At 39.7% G+C, this 16,865-nt stretch overlaps 1 long non-coding RNA gene across 1 annotated transcript in view; it reads right to left on the bottom strand.

Moving 5' to 3' along the window:
- The window catches only part of LOC112475245, a 222,223-nt gene that overhangs the window by 107,979 nt on the left and 97,379 nt on the right, over nt 1–16,865 (bottom strand). Inside the window, exon 6 of the long non-coding RNA XR_003044651.1 lies at nt 12,855–12,938. This is a non-coding gene — a long non-coding RNA (uncharacterized LOC112475245). The remainder of the gene's footprint in view (nt 1–12,854; nt 12,939–16,865) is intronic.

Here is a 16,865-nt window from a genome sequence, read left to right as displayed (position 1 = left end):
TATAGCTATTTCAGAAAGAGACTTGGTTACAAGGTAAATTTCATTTGTTTTGGATAAAGAACAGTGTGACATTTTTGACAATGTACTGTAAAATATGCTACATTTTTTTTAAACAAAGTGAGATATAATAAAAATGAAATATAAGATTCAGGGAAATGCTGTGATTAAAAAAGAGCTCATAGCTCTTTTGGAGCTGCCCATAACGCTTAGGAAAACAAATTTCCACACCCTTGCATGCAAACGTAAATTAAATAATAACAAGTGCAATTAAATGATTACTTTGTGCCTTATTTAACCCACCAGACTATAAGCTCCACAAAGGCAGGGGCTGTCTATCTGTGACAGAAGTGTCTAGAGAAGACACAGTAAAGGCTTGGATATTTGCCAAATGAATGGAATCATCATGTGTAATATAAACCTTTCAGGTTCTCTACAGAGAGAAATAATGTTTTGTAAAATAGATAAATTTCAAAATCATTATAAAATTCATTTTACTGGAACAAAGAAACTGGACGTAATGCTCCTGGAGTAGAGTGGGAAGGATCAAATGCCACATCTGTTTAAGCAAGCACTTAACAGTGAGGTGGCCAAGTGCCATATCATGGCACAGGCCTGGATAATTCCTGGAGAGAATGGCCTGAGAACCCCAAAGTCAAGGGTGGAAATTATGGGAAGAAGCCACGCCAGACCTTTAGTGCTTACAGAGACCAGTTTGCCTGTCAAGGAAGGACAAGTTGATAAGATCTTGGTTCCACCCCTGTCCTTAAATCTGGGTGAGCTTAAATAAGTCACTCGTCCTATTTGGAGCTTCAGATCAGAGCCTGAAAGTCTCCTCTGAATATTAAGACTCAGTGGTTGCACAAAGTGCCAGAAACATTAAAGACCTGAACAAAGTCCAATCTTGTCTTCAACAGAGCCTCATATGCCCTTCTTGTAATGCGGAACCCAGTAACAGACTGCCCTGGACACAGCCAACCCCAAGCAGAGACAGTCTAGCAACTCACACCCCTAAACTTCTGCTACAGTAGTTAAAATAGGAGTCTGGAGCCAGACAACTCAGGGTCAAATCCCACAATTGCTATTTAACAACTGTACAACCTTGAGCACAGCTTCAAATTCATCTGCAGAGATAAGCAGTAGTGTCGTCATGATTCTGTTACAAAGATCTCATGCCGAGCATATAAAAAGTGCTTAGTGAATGTTTGCTGGCCCATCATCACCATCCCCGCTAGGCCTCTTCCTCTTCCTCCTCCTCCCTCACGCAGCCAACCCTGCAACTTTCTTCCTGGCAACTCAAGAACTGCAGAAGCCAGAGCACATCGACGCCTCTGACATAAATCAAAGGCAGATGCTCTCCTTTCACAGAATCATACCCATAAATCAGCACACTTTCCTGAACAAATTCAGATTCCAAATGTGTTCTCCAGTCTCCCTCTCCCTGGTGAAATATGACTTCTCAAACCAGAGTGTGGAGCAGAAAAGAAATGTTAGAGATGAACCCAGTCCAGCCCCATTAATTTACAGGTAGGAAAACAAGCCCCGAGAAAAAATAAAAATTGCCCAGTTAAGAACTGAAAATTGCCAGTTACGAGCAGAGACGAGACTAGCACCTAGAAATCCTAACTCTCCAGCCAGAGTAGTTTTTACTCAGTGGAGAGACAAGGGACAGAGAGAGGGAGCCATCGGTACCAGGTGAGGGCAATAAGGAGATGCACTGTTCGTAGAGAGTTTAAAACAGTAATTTTTAAAGTGACCAGAAACCGGTCTGCTTTTTATTATCGCCATGTGCCTGAAACTCTAAACAATGCCAGTGACAAATTTTCCATCCCTCTTCACTCCCAAACCCTGACAAAGAAAAATCTTTGATCTAAATTCTAAATAATCACTGAGGTTATGGTTGAATCTTGATGATGTATAAGTAAGTTTGAATCATGGGGAGCTCAGTTCCATGCACTAATTTTAAGAGTAAATTCATGACAGTTTGAAATCATTTGAGCTCACCTCCGGCACAGTTCCTGTCTCCGACCCCTGCTGTACTGTATATTCCTGCATTTAAACAGATTTGAAATAAACAATGATAGCACAGTGATTGCAAAGACGGAAAAATGGAACTTGAGATCATTTGGATCTGTCATTCTATGCAAAGTTTTATCTGGGTTTTTTATTTTCAAATTTAACAGTGAAACAACAAAAAAGGCAAAGTGTAAAATTTTGGGGGGTAAGTGAAAAGTTTAATTCAGATGAGAAATATTTTATCAAGTTTGAATAATATCATTAAAAATGAAATTGTTTTGCTTGTCAATTGTTTTCAAAATAAAGATTGAATGGAGAAAATAATGATTTCTGATCATTACATAGTGGTTACTGAAAGTAATTCTGTTGTCTCTAAGTGTCGGATATACTGAATACACCTTTTTTGGTTCTGCGGTGTAGGTTGGGGAAATCCTTCTTGTCCACTCCTTCCATTTGGAGCAGCCTTCATTATGGTAAAATCCTCACCCTTTTTCCCCATGCCAATCCCCACCCCAGCAGGAGTGGCTAATCTGAATAACAACTTGAAGGTAAGGTACGCAAAGCTCTAAGCTTTTCTCTCTTCCGGCTGAGAGCCCCTTGACCAGCAGGGAGCTCCCACGCAACCTCTGGGCAGTGAATCATGAAGATGTAGGTTCCCCCAAGATGTAGGCTTGCAGTGATTGGGATGAGGTCACAGGGCTTTGTAATTCTGTACACACAAGCCACATCCTCCAGTGTCAGCTTTTCAATAATAAAGGTGACATTTTGGTCTCCCATCTGATTTACTCCCTTGTTTTACTTCTCAGCTGATACAGAACTCAAGCAGAGAAAAGGGTTGTTACTTATTCGACCTCCTCATGCCCCAACAATCATGATGATGATAATGATGTTACGATAGCAATTTTTTTAAATAAAGCTATCATGTTTTAAATATTTGCTATGTCAGCCACGATGATGAATTCAAACAAATAATCTTACTAAATCTTCCTGACAGATCTGTGAGGCAGGTCCTACTGTTACCTCAGTACATTATAAATGAGAAAACAGGTTTAGTGACAAATAAACATGCCCGCCATCACATAACTAGCAAATGATGGCAGAGGACTTGAACCTGGGTCGATGATTTAAGGCCTAAACACTTAACCACTAGGCTACTTTGCTTAATGGTAGAAGAAAATCTATTTATGGACCCTATTTATTAGATTTAAATTCAGAGCTGATGTACTGTTCCCAGGATTACTTGGGCCTCCAGCAATCAAGGATGGAAAAATGGTTCATGTTCTCTCACCTTTGCTCTGCTGATTTGCTCTCTCTCACCTCTCCTTAAGTCGGCAGTCCAGGAGATTTAATTTGGAAATGGGCTCCGTGCTGTGAACACGGAGCGCAGCAGCCCGGTCCTGCCCGGCTCCGTGGCCCCACCTTTGCCAGTTCTCTCATCTTGAAGTCCTGCCTTCCAATTTGGCTGAGCATGTCTCTGCCCCAGGACTGCCAGCTACAGTATCTTCGGGCTGAGAAGGGCCAGGAAAGCACTCATTGCTACAAGGTGACAAACTCGGCTCATGCCAACCCTTCTTGGCAGGGCGAGCTGCCACTTGTGTTGTGCCATTTCAGGAGCACTGAAACAGCCCAATCTGCTCTCTACCCCAAACAGCCCTCCTCCCATTACCAACTGGCCTGCCACAGGGTCTGAACTGCTACCATTATAAAGGCATCCCTGTGACCTAAAGTACTGTCCCGAATTAAAAAGGAAAATGTTCAACGAGAAGTAATACACTCAGCCTCAGTTTCTTCATGTACAGTGGGGGTACACAAAACACTCGCCTCAAAGAACTGATATGAGAACTATAATACTTATAGTCGACTTAGAGTGCCTGGTACAAAATATGTATTCAATAAATATTAACAGTTACTAGATCGCCACTGTCATCACTAAATTTGGATGTGTTCATGTACATGATTTCTTTGTTCAAAGGCTTAGGAACAGAACCTAGGACTAATCCCTAAAGGCAGTCAATATACTTGGGAATCGAGAAACTTGAATTTACACCCTTGACTTGACCATTAACTCACTGCGTTCTAAAAATGTCACCGATAGTCTCTGAGCCTTTTACATTGTCTTCATTATTCTCATCATCATTATAGAAATACCTTTTATTTCTACAGCATATTTTTGTCCACAAAGCTCTTTGGTATTCTCTTTCTCATTTACGCTTCCAAATAAACCTAGAGTTAGGCAGGAGGAAATGTGGAATTTAAGGCTCCAAGTACGTAAGTAACTTTCCCAAAGTCACAGAGCTAGCTGATGGCAGAACCAAGTGACTTCCAGAGGCATCTCCCAGTCTCTGGTCCAAGAGCAATTTGCCAGCATCAAAGTTAGAGAATGTCAGGGCTGGAAGAGCCTTCTGAAGTAGTCCAGTTCAGTGAGGCAACTTCCCGACCCACAGGACCCCTCCCCATCCCACACTTATGGCAAGTATCACTAATTGATCACGATGAGTCCATAAATGCTTCTCAATATGCTGCTCCGAGAAGTCCTTAACTCTCAATCCAAGCTGTACATGGAACAAACTCACTGTTTTCTCCCATCTTGGCCAGAAGTTGGCAAACTACAGCCCATACATACATCACCAGTTTATGAGTTCCTCGCATCTCCTAGTCTGTACTTCTCAAACTTTAATGCACCCACAAATCACCTTGGTATCTTCCTAAAGTGCAGGTTCTCATTCAGTAGCTCCAGGCTGGAGCCCGAGATGCTACATCTCTAGATTCATATACCCAACTGCTTACTCAATATTTTTGTCTAGATGTTTCATCAAAAAGATAAATAAAGGCCCTTGAATATGCTCCCCAAAGAACTTTAATCCATCCTCAAACAAATGAATAATGAATAAAAGGTAGCTTTTCTTCCAATTTTCCAAATCTTGGATAATACCACCGTCGATCCAATTTTTTAGGGTAAGAACCTAGGAGGCACCCTTGGTTCCTCATCGTCAGTCCACATTTAATCCACCAGCAAGTCCTGTCAGCTTTTCCAAAATAAATTCCAAGCCTGTCCATTGCCTAGCAGTTACTCCCGAAACATCTGAGAATAAGCTACCATCAATGCACTTCTTGACCACTACAAGAGCCGCTAAGAAATGCCTCAGTTTCCCCTCAGTCTCCCCTCAACAGTACTTGTCATACAACTGCCAAACGATCTTTGTAAAATATACCATGTCACTTTCTTGCTTAAAACTCTCTCTTTCATTCAACATTTGGCATTTATGGAATACTGTCCAAACTGTTAGTAACAGAGTAGTGAACAAACTGAATGAAGATACATGCCCTTGGGAGCTTACATACTACTCCGAGAAGCAATCAACAAAGCAGAGGTAGAGCTTAGGGGTGCTGGGGTGCAATTTTCCTAGGGGCACTAAGAGCCCCAAGGAGAGGTAGCATCCAGCAAAGAACTGGGCAAGTGAGGGAATGAGCCACACAGATGTCTGAAGAAAGCTCTCCAAACTAAGGGAACATCCAGGGCAAAGGTCTGAGGGCGGGAGCATGGCTGGCATGTTCAAGAAACAGCAAGGAGAAGCCAGAATGGCTGCAGCAGAGTGAGCAAGGGAGAGAGCAATAGGAGGTGAGCTCAGGAAGAAAATGAACAGCCAGGTCACGTAGGATCATGTCGGCCACTGTGAGGACTTACGCTTTTACCCTCAGTGAGATGGGGAAAACTTGGAGAGTATTGATTAAGAGCGACATGATCTGAGTTACAGTTTTAAAGGAACACTCTGTTTGCTGTGCTGAGAATCAGCAAAGAAAGGTAAAGCAGGAAGGTCAGGTAAGAGGTTAGTACAGTAATCCAGGCAAGAGAAGATGGGGCTTGAACTAAGGGGTAGTGGATAGTGGTGAGCAATCAGACCATAAGTATAATTTGAGGGCAGAACCATCCAAGTTTGCTACAGATTACATGTCCGGGGGCTGGGGCGTCAAGGATTACTCCAGGTATTTTAGCCTGAGAAACTGAACAGGTAGGTTCACGCTTCTCAGAGACAAGGCAGACTATGAGTGAAGCAGATTTGCGGAACAGTGGGAGAAGAGTGGGAATTTTATTTTACATGTTAAGTTTGAGTTTCCTTTAAGACACTAGGGTGGAAGCATTGAATGGTCTGTCTGCTCTATAGGTATAAAGTCAGGGATAATCAGGGTATGGGTATCATTTAAAATCAGGGGACTGGATAAGATTACCTGGGGAGAGAGCTTGAATGGAAAAGCCTGAGCTGTGGAGTACTCCAAAGTTAAGAGACGTAGAAGAAAAGGAGGAATCAATCAGCAAAAAAGATGAATAACTTCCCATCGCACTAGAAAACAAGTCAAACACCTTGTCTACAGGTATTCGGTGATCTAACCCAGCCTCTCCCTCCACCCCTGTCCCCTGCCTTCTTCCCATCCACTAAGCACCAGCCAGACAGCACTTCACTATTTCCCTGAAATAAGTGAAACTCATCCTTCCTTCAAAGCTTCGGGCTTGTCTGGGAAGATCTTCTAGGTTTTGTGACCAACTCATTCTTGTCACTTAAACTTCACAGCTTTTATGTTGCTTCCATGGAGAAGCATTTTCAATTGTAATCAGTCCACATATTCCTTTTCATGGTTTACTTATCTGTCTATGTTTTAATTCTGTAGCGCTTGTCATTCTCTTAAATTTTCTTATTTCTTTACATTTCTACTGTCTATTCCACCACCTCCCCCAACCCTGGCCAAGTAAACTCAATGATGGTAAAGACTGGCTCCCCCTGCCCCACAATGCTGTACCCCTGTCATCTAAATTGACACACATCGTCTAGTAAGTGTGCAAGAAATGTCTATGGGATGATTATACACCAAAATCCAGAGAGACAGAATAAGCTCTCCAAGCTCATCCAGTGACAGAAACAAGGCAAGAGCTCAAATTTCTCCATCCTAAATTCAAGGTTGGTTGTATTATGTCCCAGCTATTGCAAAGGGAGGAAAGGGTAGGTTTAATAAAACCATCCATGCTCATTTTTAAATTTCTGACTGACCAAGGTAACTCTCTTTTCCCTGGTCACTTTCCATAACTCTATAATCTTTAAGCATAAAACTATAAGCATACAAAATCACTGACAAGCACTAGAAGGGAGCTTTTAGAAGAAAAATCATAGTATATTAAAGCTCAGATCAGGGAGAGACCATAGTTATTTTTAATCCAACTTTCTCTTTCCCCTCTAATCTCATGACCTTGAAAGGTATTTGCTCAGTGGTCAAGGAAAAGAACAAAACCAATCTACATCTCTACGAGTTGCCTGGTGCTGTTCAGATGTCTCCTAGAGAAAAGATTGTTTTTCATTTGTTCATTCATTTGACAAGTACACACTGAACCAACTACTCTAGAAGCTGATGACCTAACAGTGAACAAAACAGGTAAGTTTCCTGCTCTCAAATGCTTCAGTTCTGGTCCGGGGGGGACAGACAATAAATGATGAATAAATGAACAAAATCATGATAGATGATGTTAGGTGGTATGAAGACAATAGAACAGGACAATGTGATAGAGTATACAGCTAGGTGAAACAGAAGCGGACTTTTGGATGAATTTTAGATACCTGGTTCCCACTCTGGTTTCTGACTTAGCATTAGGTCTAGACAGATTTTTATGGCTCTCCCCTTAGAATAGTGCTCAATGCCTCCTCACGGGAAATCCCTGGGACTCTTTTGCCCAACCTGATTCCATGCCGCAAATGAAAAACCAAGCCTAAGGTCCAGCTCGTATTTGTGACCCAGCATGTCCCCAACTCCATTTAATACCAAATCCCATTGCTCAGGGTGCAATATATATGAGTCCACATGTTTGCCCTTGTTTTGTTGCCCCATTGGGCTGCTGACTTACGCTGAACCTGAGGTGAGTCTGCCAACTGTCTCTGGCAGCATGCATGACTGTGATCCAGACCAGCCAGGAGGACAGGAGGAAGCAATAACATCGCTACTGAGTTGATCACGCACACGTGTTCCTGTCCTTCCATCTGCTCTGCCCAGAAGAGAGGAGTTAAAGTGTACCAGGAAAAGCAGGATAGGCTCTGGGGGAATAAGTACAATTAGTAGTGTTCCACCCCTGAATAGGTCAAGCAACCCTGATCCAGAGTTCTTCATACCTTTGTTAGACAAATCTGTTCAAGAGACTATATGTATAGACATGGGTTTGGGCATCATGTCAATCTGCATATGAAACCCAGCCCTGCCACTAAGCAGTTGTATCACTTGCTCAGGCAAGTCATTTGACTCTGTAAACTTCAGTTCTTCATCTATACAATGGGAATAATATATACGTCTACCTGTAAAATCTATTATGAGGATGAAATAAGATATCTAAAGCACTTAGAGTATCAGGGCACATGTGTCACCCAAGAGCTTACACATTTGGAGCTAAAAGGAATTTTACAGAAACCCTTATTCCCACACTCTCACTCAACTGAAGGGGAAACTGAGACCCAAAGATGAGAAGGGATTATCCAAAGCTAGCCAATGGGAAATCGAGAAAGAAACCACAGCCCCTGGTTCCTACTTGTCAGGTTGCCTTCCTAGGTAGCATCTATCCAAAAGACAGAGAAGGCCCAGCCTTGCAGCTGCCCCATCAACTTGCTGTGCAACTTGAGGCAGGTAATGACACTTCTCTGCACCCGAGTTCTCAACCTCATGTAGAAATGGCCAGGGACGGTGGTGAGACTTGCCCCACGACTGTGAGTGTTTATTGTATATGCTCTGTAAATTCATTCAGCCACAGCAATCTCGCTGCCAATCACCTGGATCACTCTGACTCCTCTTCATCCAGGTGTTCATGTACCTGCAGACTCAGGGCCAACCTCACAGTGAGTTGAAGTCACTGTGAGACACTGAATGCCAACTTCCTTGGGCTGCTGTGTGCTCCTCAGCCTTCATATTGGCCCTCGGACTCAATTACTAGCTTTTGGTAGTTGTACATACAGCTCTTCTATCCATGTTCCCCAGTCAGAACATTCCACAGAGAATCACAGCCCTGGAGAAAGATGCCTACAAGATAATGAATCACACCGGTAGACGATGCTGATGATAGTGGTTATGGTATCTAACAGTTAGTGATACGTTTTCTGTGCTAGGCACACCACTCAGCACCAAGCACTGCCTCATTCAATCCTCACAGCAAGTCTAATGATCTACCCATTGTCAGAACTCTCACTCTGCAGATGAGGAACTTGAGACCTAGCTTGGTTAAAGTGACTTCCCCAAGGTCATGCAGTGGTTTGGCTGGGACACAAACCCATTACATCTCAATCCAGACCCCTGGATTTAACTGCCACTCTACATTTCTGGAAGAGTCTCAGAGCATTTAAATAGACCAACCCTCTCATTTTATAGAAACAACAACTGAGCCTCAGAAAAGGGCAGATCATTCATTCATTCACCCATCAAATACTTACTGAGCACCCTCTGTGCCAGGCACTCCGAAGGTGCCAGGGAAGCACTGGTCAGGAAAATGCAGTCCCTGCCCCGACCAAGTCCACCTGACTGGCAAAAACCAGTACAGCCCCAATGTCCCAGTGTCCTCTCAGAAACTTTGCCTGGCAAGGTTTTTTTTAAATAGTTTTTTAAATAGTGTCCCAGTGTCCTCTCAGAAACTTTGCCTGGCAAGGGTATCAGTGTTCTCAGAGAAACAGAACCAAAAGGAGGAGGAGGAGGAAGGGAGGGATGGAACTTATAAAGAGAGATTAAGAAATTGGCTCATGCAGTTGTTGAGGCTGGCAGGTTCAAAATCCACAGGGCAGGTCAGCAAGCTGGAAACTCAAGCAGGAGGTGAGTTTCTTCCTCTCCTGGGAACCTTGGTTTTTGCTCTTAAGGACTCTGACTAATTAAATGAGGCCCATCCACATTGTTGAAGGTAAAATCTCCTTTACTTAAAGTCAAATGATTGTAGATGTTAACCACATCCATAAAATACCTGCATAGCCAACACCTAAATTAGTATTTGACTAAAAAACTGAGTACTTACTTGGTCTAGCCAAGTTGACACAAAAACTGTCACAGCAAGTCAGGCCATCCTCCTTGCCATAATTAATTAGAATTATACCCAGACTACCCAAGATATCTCCTCCCTCTCTGGCCTGCTTCGGTTGCAAAATGAGAAAACTATTTCTCGGGTTCCTTCTACTAAATGTAAACCTGACTCTCTCCTTCCAATCTGATGAAACCTAGAAATGAGTAAACTAAAGACATTGCGACATAAGTTTGCATTCTTTGGCCTTCTCTCTTTTAGGAGCGAGCTATCATGCTTTAATGAATATCATAAAGAAAGGCAACATCTCAATCTCCACTGAAAGCTGTACTCCTAAATCTTATCACCTGCTTTACAACATGAGGTGGGGGGAGAGAGAATAAATATGGAGCCTATCAAGTTTGATAGTGCTTGTATTGAAACTTTCAAGTAAATAATTAATTAACCGTTATATGTATTAGGCATGTGTATGTGCATGTGTTTGCAAAAAGAGAGAGAACTGACTCCAATTATAACTTTAACCTAAAAGCAACAAAGGAACAGTACAAACAGAGACTCATGGACATGGACTATAGACTAATGGTTACCAGGGAACTATAGACTAGTGGTTACTAGTGGGGTTGGGGAGGAGGGAGGAGATAGATGAGGTAAAGGAGGTCAAATATAGGTGGGTAGGGGGAGGGTGAAGTGGGTAAAGGGGATCAAATATATGGTAGCTGAAGGAAACTGGACTTTGGGTGGTAAACACACAATAGAATATACAGATGTTAAATTATAATGTACACCTGAAAATTATATAATTGTAATAACCAATGTTACCCCAATAAACTTAATTAAAATAAATAAATAAATAAAGAGCTACTTTTTTCTTAAGAGCTGCATAATATGCTTTTGTATAGATATCTCATCCTGTGTTTAATCAATACTTAAATTATTTACAATATATTTGCTATAACAATATTTCAGTGGATAATGTTGTATATAATTTGATACATATGTAAGTATAAAGATAAAATAAAGACCTAGAGCAAAAAAAAAAAAAAAAAGATATACTGAAATTTGACTCCAAGAAAGTATACTAGCAAATAGTCATTATTTACTACAGATTTTTTAATCAAAAAGGTTAATTGTAAAATGGTGCGACAATGATTTGAAACTTAACTATTAAAAAAAAAAAAATGAAGTCAGACAAGGAGTAACATGATACATATTCTTGTCCTGGCTTGACTGCCACATAACCTCTCTTAGCCTTGGTTTCCTTTCCTGAGGAACAAGGAGTGTAAGTGGAAGATCTGACCTGTCCAGCTTTAGAGATCAGTCCTTCTACATTCTGTGAGACAGGTTAAAAAAGAGGCGCAAACTCTGCCAGTGGGCAGGCAACAAAGAGAAACCTACCTAATCACATTACTTTGCCAAAGGCCAGCTTACATTCTTCAAGCTAGGTGGCAGAATACTAAGGCTGAACAATATTTACCAAGGTTGAGTTGGTTGGCTGGTGGGTTGATTGAACCGTAAGTGCACAGAACTAGTTAATCATAATTCCTGGTCTCGTGATTGACCCTAGCATGACTTGCTTCTGTGTATTTGGTAATTTCTATTAAATAGGCTTTTTTTTTTTTTTTCAGCTTCCACATATAAACCATACCATACAGTATTTGTCTTTCTCTGTCTGGTTAACTATATTTATCATAATGCCCTCCAAGTTCAGCCATGTTGTCACAAACAGCAGGATTTACTTTTTTATACCTGAGTAATATCAAATTGGAAATATGCACATATTTCCAGGTCTTGGCTATTGTGAATAATGCTGCAATGAACGTGGAAGTGCTGATACCTCTTCGAGATACTGGTTTTACTTCCTTTGGCTACATACCCAGGAGTGGAACTACTAGATCATATGGTACTTCTAGTTTTTATTTTTTCTAGGAGTCTCCATACTGTTTTCCATAGTGGCTGCACCAAGTTACCTTCCCACCAACAGCACAGGAGGGTCCCCTTTTCTCCACATCCTCAACAATACTTGTTGTCTCTTGTCGTTTGGATAATAGCCATTTTGACAGGTGTAAGGGGCCATCTCACTGTGGTTTTGATTTACATTACCCTGATGAGTAATGATGCTGAGAACCTTTTGATATACTTATTGGTCACTTGTATATCTTCTTTGGCAAAATGTCTATTCAGGAATTGGAGGAAATATTTGCAAACCATCTGATAAGGTGTTAATATCCAAAATATATAAGAAACTCATATAACAATAGCAAAAACACTGAAATTTATTTTAAAAATGGGCAAAAGAACTATATTTGGTCATTTTTAAGAATATATTTAGTATCCTTACTACTCAAATCAAAAGATACAGCCTTAACGATAACTTATATCTAATCCTATGAACACCCATGTTATCCTGCTGTCTTCCCCCGTCTGAAAGAAGTATGAACTTAAATCTTCTGTTCATAAGTCCCTAACTTTTACAGTTGTTTTACCACAACTGTATGAATTCTTTTAAAGTATTTCCATTGTCGTTATTTTTATTTTATAAATAAAATAAACAACTGTATGAATTTTTATTTTATAAAGTGATTATCAAGTTGGATGAAAAGGTGAGCACTTGCTTTTCAAACCCTTTATATTAAGTTGCTAAGATTCAACCACACTGTTGCAAGGCCCTGTATTTCATTGCTTTGGCTAATGTATAAGATTAAACTCTGTGAATACAATGCCATTTATTCATACAACACATTCCTTAAAATGAGCATCTGGGCCATTGCCAGGTGTTTGCCATTATGCACAGTACAGCTGTGAACACTGTTTTACTTACCTTTGTGCTCTTCTACAGAAATGTCCTGGCTACTGTCAACCCTTTACTGTTTCATATACATTTTGGAATTATCTTAGTCAAGTTCTGTGGGGAAGAAAAGAAAAACCTGTTGTAATTTTATTCGGACATCCACTGAATCTACAGAACAACTTTAGGAGAATTGGCCCTATGATACGGCAGTTCCCTCCTTATATGGGTTTCACTTTCTGAAGTTTCAGTAACCTTCACTGACTGCAGTCCAGAAATATTAAATAGAAAACTGCAGAAACAAACAAAGCATAAGTTTCAAATTGTACACTGTTCTGAGAAGCATGAAATCTCAAGACATCCCACTTCATCACTCCTGGGACGTGAATCATCCCTTTGTCCAGCATATCCATGTTGTATATGCTACCTGCCCATTAGTCACTTAGTAACTCTCTCAGTTATCAGATCATCCGTCACAGTAATGCAGTGCTTATGTTCAAGTAACCCTTATTTTACTTAATAATAGCCCCAAAGCATAAGAGTAGTAATGCTAGCAATTTGGATAGGCCAAAGAGAAGCCATAAAGTGCTTCCTTTAAGTGAAAAGGTGAAAGTTCTCTACATAATAAGGAAAGAAAAAAATTGTAAGCTGAGATTGCTAAGACCTACATACAGTAAGAATAAATCTTCTATCCATAAAATTGTGAAGAAGGAAAAAGAAATTTGTGGTAGTTTGCTGAGAGAGAGAAAACATATTCACATAACTTTTATTATAGTATATTATTATAATTGTTCCATTTTATCATTAATTATTCTTGTTGATCTCTTACTATGCCTAATTTATAAATTAACTTTTATCACAGGTATGTATGTATAGGGAAAAAACATAGTATATACAGAGCTTGGTACTGTCTGTGGTTTCAAGCACCTGCTCAGGATCTTGGAACTTATCCTTTGCAGATAAGGGAGAACTAGTGTATTAAGAATTCCTATCCCTGAACATGGTATAACTCTCCTAAATAAATATCTCATTTATGTATTCTTTGATATCTCTTTAATTTTATATCTTCATTTTATAAGCCTTACACATATTTTGTTAGATTTATTTCTAAGCCCTTGATAATCTCTAATACAATTACAGTTTCTTCTCTTTAAAAGTATAAATTTTTGTACTTCGTAACTTTTTAAAATCTAAATTCATGCCAATAATAATGACTTTTTAAATGTAAAGCCTAGCTGGTCTACAATAAGCAGGGTAAGTTTTTAATTTTCAGTATTGAGTGGGAGGATTCAGAACGGAGATTTTCTCAGAAAGCTGATTTCATCTTTTATGATTTTGGCTTTAGTCCTACCATTGTTGGCTCTGAGGTCTTAGGGTTAAGTCTTTGCCTCCTCCGGGCTCAACATTACTTATCGCAATTGTCTCAAAATGGCTACCATTAATATCTTCACTCCCTAAACACAAGTTATTTCCCCATTGAAATGAAATCTATTCCTCCACCCCCTTGAATTTGGACCAGTCTATTATTTTTTCAACAAATAGAAATGGTGATTTGATATTGTATAATTTCCAAAGATAGGTCATTAGAAGCTTGCAGCTTCTGTCTAGGTCTCTTGGAATGCTCACTCTGAGAGGATCCAGCCACCATGTAAGATGAGACCACCATGCTGTGAAGAAGCCTAATCTAGTCATACGGAGAGGCCAGGTTAAAAGAGAGATGCCTAATCAACCCTCGGCTCCTTCAGCCATCCCAGCTCAACCAGGATATGAGAGCGAAGAAGTCTCCCAACGATTTTAGCCACAGATGCCATCTGAATGCAACTATACGAGATCTCGAAAAAAAGAACTCAAAGATCTCAAAGTTCAGCTGAACTTTGTCAACATACAAAAATGTGAGATAATAATTATTGTTTGAAGCCATTAAATATCAGGTGGCTTATGTATCAATCAGAAACGATAAGCAATAGATAACTAAAACCAATGTTTTTTAGACTGGGTTTGGTAGAATTTCCAAGAAAACCTGTTGGAGAATAGATTGGTTTGTAAGGCTCTATGCTTTCCTCATCACTTTCTTCATCCAGGGAAGATCTTTCCTTATCTCTTATAAGTGTAGTCCTACAAATAATTTCTTTAAAAAAAAAAAAGAAAAGAAAGAAAAGAAAAAGAGGGAGTTTTAGTGCCATCAGTCTGACAAATTCCAGACCAGATGATCTCTCAGCTTCTATTATTATCTTTCTATGATACTATCAGTAGATACCATCCAAAGAAAAAGTAATTAACACAGTGTTAAATGAGAAATTATAATGAGAATTAGGAATGTTTGACCTAAAGGAGGGGAAACCCAACTGAGATACTCTAACAAGGACAGGACTTGTCTAATAATGAGGTGATTTAGGTTGTAAGGAGGTGAGCTCCCACCCATCCACTCCCCCACACTCCCAATTTACCATCTACCTACACTGTACACGATTTTGGTACAGGTCATAGTTCTTACACTTAATTCAAGACCACTTTTAAATTTTTGCCCGTGCTATTATTTATTCAATATTTCCTTTACATTAGGCTACCTTTTCATATAAATGAATTTGAAGTTGATTTTCTGCCAGTACTCCAAAACATATGCACAATTATTAACATGATATTCAACTATAGACTAATTAAAATCACCACATTTATCAAAATACTGGACTAGGATGACCCTTTCAACTCTATGGTCAAATAGTCTTCAGAATATATTAGCTTATTTGTTCACAATGGCATTCATTCCACAGGCCTGAGTTGGCTTTCCCCATTTATTTCAGGGTCTTGCTCAGGTCCTCTTCTTCATCCCTAAAACTTTTTCCCTATATTGAATAGATTGGTTTGTAAGGTTCTCTATATTGAATAGATTGGTTTCTCTATATTGAATAGATTATCTTTGACCCAAATCCCAATGGGTCAAATACTCAAATCCCTTTACAACAAAAAGTAATTACATTTGTTGAACACTAACTATGTGTGAGGCCCCAAAGGCTTTATGTGAAGCCTAAATAGTTTTTGAAAGCAAAATATAAGAAACTACTTATATTAGCCTACATTTGTGGGCTACATTCTTTAGTTTCCATGGCTGATTCCTTTTAGTTCTTGGTCATATAATTACAAAGGATGATGGTTCATTACTTAATCCTCTAAATGAGATGCCTGTTAAGATTCTTATTTTGAAAAACTATCAATCTCGTCTTGCCAAAAGCTAGCCACATGGCAGTCTTATAATAAGAAAAGAAAAAAGTTCCCAGATTAGCTTTCCAGAATAAAATAAATTATGAGAATTCAACCCTTTCTAAGTCTCTGGGCACTCTTGCCTTTCCCTTTGAGAGTTAGTTATAAATGATTTTGCACTTTCTGCATTGAGTAATGTGGGCAAAAATTCACAGCCTGCAGAGGAAGTAGAACACTGAAATATGGCTTAACCTTCCTCTTCCTGCTTCCAGGGCCCCTTTCAATGCTACTGGGCCGGCTCGTCCTGCTCTAAAACTCATTGATATTCTCTGTGTCCATTATTTCTTAGCCTTGATCACCCACTTGAGCGTAGCTTTGTTATTTTTACATGCCTGTACCACTGAGAAGCTGATAAAATCGCCTATACAAGCCTCTTTTCAGCCAACTAGGCCTGAAATCTTAACCTGCTTAAGAGACTCTTAAGCATTGTTTTTCCGCATCCCAGCTAGTAAGACATTCATTTTGAATTCATTAATGCAACAGACATTTATCAGTTCCTGTTGTATGCTGCACATTGTATGAGATTGGGGATACATTAGTGAATAAAATACTCTAATTTCAGTAAGCTAAAATGTATAAAACCAAACAGTTAAAACAGATAATAGGTCAATCCTCATCACCGCCACCTCCAAATCACTGAAATGGTAGGATCATGAAGAAACTATATCTTATATATTATATTCTAAGCATCTAAAAATGTGACTGGCCCATGATAGCAGTTAATATATTTTAAATAAATAAAAAGATTCTATAAAAATTCAGTTGAAAGAGAAGTTATTTTGTCAA

The sequence above is a fragment of the Pteropus alecto genome, unplaced genomic scaffold (genome assembly GCF_000325575.1).
Source record: "Pteropus alecto unplaced genomic scaffold, ASM32557v1 scaffold40, whole genome shotgun sequence".
Taxonomy (NCBI): domain Eukaryota; kingdom Metazoa; phylum Chordata; class Mammalia; order Chiroptera; family Pteropodidae; genus Pteropus; species Pteropus alecto.
Note: the sequence above shows the minus strand (reverse complement) of the source record. Positions and strands in the feature narration are given on the sequence as shown.